Source organism: Eumetopias jubatus, unplaced genomic scaffold (genome assembly GCF_037043125.1).
Source record: "Eumetopias jubatus isolate StellerSeaLion01/CBP00866 unplaced genomic scaffold, mEumJub1_p1.0 scaffold_1, whole genome shotgun sequence".
NCBI classification, from domain to species: domain Eukaryota; kingdom Metazoa; phylum Chordata; class Mammalia; order Carnivora; family Otariidae; genus Eumetopias; species Eumetopias jubatus.
Window position 1 is genome coordinate 216,482,997 of NW_028274807.1, and position 3,490 is coordinate 216,486,486.

Genomic DNA, 3,490 nt, shown 5'->3' on the forward strand with positions numbered 1-3,490 from the left:
TCAAAACAATGGTTTTGTTTGTCTGTTTTGTCAAACGTGGTTCTCTACATTGCTTCATGGAAACCACGTTACTGAGGTTTTCAAATCTGTTGCATACTTGCAAATGATATTATGTTTTATGTTTCACAACTTAGAAGTTCTTTTATTTTTTTAAAAAAGATTTTGAGTGAGAGAGTGAGCATGAGCAGGATGACTGGAAGGGGGAGAGGCGGACTCCCCACTAAGCAGGGAGCCTGATGCAGGGCTCAATTCCAGGACCCTGAGATCATGACTTGAGCTGAAGGCAGATGCTTAGCTGACTCAGCCGCCCAGTTGCCCCTCACAACTGAATTCTTTTAAAATATCCCATTCTAGGGGCGCCTGGGTGGCTCAGTTGGTTAAGCGACTGCCTTCGGCTCAGGTCATGCTCTAAGGGTCCTGGGATCTAGTCCCTCATTGGGCTCCCTGCTCGGCAGGAAGCCCGCTTCTCCCTCTGACCCTCCCCCTGCTTGTGTTCCCTCTCTCACTGTCTCTCTCTGTCAATTAAATAAATAAACAAAATCTTAAAAAAATATATCCCATTCTAGAGGATTAAGTTTTTCTTCTGATTGTGTCAGTTTTTTGGAAATATTATTCTGGGTTAATAGGACTAAGTACGTAAACATTTGACATTTTCCTTCTGATCTGTATTTCTTCAATACCCCTGCAGCTGCTACCACTGTCTCATTAAAATGACTTACTCCTGGGGCAACTGGGTGGTGCAGTCAGTTCAGTTCCAATTCTTGGTTTCAGCTGGGGTTGAGATCTCAAGGTCGTAGGATCAAGCCCTGAGTTGGGCTCCATGCTAAGCATGGAGTCTGCTAAAATTTCTTCCGCTTCCTCTGCTCTTCCCCACCTCATGCTCTCTTTCTCTCTCTCTCTCAAGGCTTTTTTTTAAAAAATTACTCCCAGTGGTGAAACCCTTAATGTCGCCTATGTAATGGTCTCTGACAAAGAACACCAGGAGTCGTGGTCTTGCAGCTCAAGAGTGTGGGAGAGGGAGCCAGACACGTGCATCTTCCCTATTTGTCAACAACGAAACAAACCACATTTGTGGTGAGGCGAGTCTTAGTTGTGGGAATGACTTACAACTCGGTGCTCCAGGCATAACTGCCTTGAGGAAATTCCTAATTTCTGGGAATGCTGCTTCTCAATGTTTGTTGTCCAAATACCTCTGAGACGTTTACATGAAAGTCCGTACCAGAATGGAAACATGTCCTTCCTCCTCATTCCTTCTTGCTGGGGATTGTGCTGAATTGTGCTGAACAGGACGTTTCTTGCAATGATGGATGGGTAAGGGGTTGGTCATGCTTCACCCAGTGGTGTCTCCTTGTATTAATTCCAGTGGAGGAAGGATGGGCCGTGCCTTTCTCTTTCCTCCCGACCACTCACGCTTCTGTTGATCTGCCCCCAGTTGACACAGGTCAGTTTCTATCTCCATCAGATGGCCCCCAGGGATGCTCCTCTGGCCCTGGGCCTGGTGCGAGTGTGGTTGTATTTTGGGTGGAGCTGGTTGGGCTTCATGTCTGAGAGGGTTTGTAAGGTGAGCAGGCCCAGTGGGACTTGGGGAAGGAATGTGGTGGTGTGAATGCACAATAAAGATACCTGTACAGTCTCTGCAGAGAGGAATGCTTCCGTCTAATTGTTCCAACCACTGTCGGAATGGGATTTGCTCTCTACTGTCCTCAATTCACCAGCATGACCAGTGACCGTGTGGATCCCACACACTAATAGGGGTGAGTGTAGGTGCACTGAACTGAAACAGCATGGAAGGTGTGTCACCACCACATTTCGATGTCACCACCAGTGGGAAACAGTCCATATGTGACATTTTCCATGGAACTCTCTTTTTCATAGCAGAACCATGAAATCCAATTTCAATTTTTTTACAGATTGTTAACCCTTCCATGTACCCAGAGATCGTTTTCCCTGTGATTTTGTGGTTCTTTTGTTTCCAGTTCTCTTCAGAATCTGAGAGCGAAGTTTTGCAGGGGTGCCCACCTGATGCTTGTGTGGAGGCTCTGAATCTGCACCTGTTCTGTGTCCTTCAGTGGTTGCCCAGTCATGTGGCCAAACAAGGGACACAGGACGTTCCAGGGAGACAGCGGATTATACTCAGGTCCTAGAAGGACAGTCAGTGCTTGTAAAGAAGGGGTGACATGGGGGAACACCAGGGGAGCAAGCAGGACTGGGAGGGTGGGAAGCAATAAGCATGAGGACATGTGGGCAAGTGCCTGCAGTGTCTAGATCAGTGTGGAGTGTCATCGTTTGCTTTGAGCCGAGTGTGTGGCACACGAGGGAGCGAGGGAGGCTCAATATTTAGCACCTGACACTGAATATAGAGTCTGGGAAAGAAAGGCTCCACTTGAATCATGATCCTGACTTGGTTCCTTTCTTGCTCTGTGGCCTTTGGAAAATCACCTGCATCTGTAGGCCTCAGGTAGCTCATACAAGGAGATAAAAACATTATCTACCTTATAGAGTCTGCTGAGGAGCAACTGGGTTTATCTATGCTGAGTTCCTTTATGGAGAACATTTAACGCAGTGCCGGATGTGAATAAGCAAGATGTCAGTGTTCACATAGTATATGAGAACGCAAACATAGCCTCAGACAGTGGAAGCTGGCCTGGAGCTCACTACTGGGCTGTGGCTTTCTCTCATTGAGCAGAAACAGTTTCACCCGCCTGTCCTCCGACGAGGCACTTCCTTGTCTGTGAGGAGTCAGGGCACATGAAGACCATGTCACGGTGATGTCGGTAAGGAGGCTAAAAAATGAAGTCCAATCTGTGAAAATCAGCAAATATTCCCTGCCTCTAGCTGATGTGCCTGGTGCTTCTCTATTCCTAGTTTCAGCTGCACTGCATTCTTCCTGCTTTCTAGATAAGAGAGCACCTGGGTGGCTCCGTCAGTTAATCGTCTGCCTTTGGCTCAGGTCATGATCCCAGGGTCCTGGGATCGAGCACTCTGTAGGGCTCCCTGCTCAGCGGGGAATCTGCTTCTCCCTCTCCCTCTGCCCCTCCCCTCTGCTCTTTCTCTCACTCCCTTCTTAGTTACTTCTCTATTCATCTATGCACCTGATATTTCTTTTTTTTTTTAATTTTTTTATTTATTCATTTGATAGAGTGAGCATGAGCAGGGGGAGAGGCAGAGAGAGAAGCAGGCTCACCGCTGAGCCAGGAGCCCGACGTGGGGCTAGATCCCAGGACCCCAGGACCATGACCCGAGCGAAAGGCAGATGCTCAACCACCTGAGCCACCCAGGTGCAGGTGACATTTCTTAGAAAAGTATCACACTGGGATTTCTTTCTCTCAAAGGGGAAATGATTCTAGAGTTTGACAGTAGTAATCACAATCACCAACAAGGGGGGTTAAATGACACTTCAACTTCTTTTATTTGCTCCATATCTGACACACTATTACAGTCTGGGGACACTGATCATTTGTTCTTATGAGATCAGCTACCATCCTTTCTG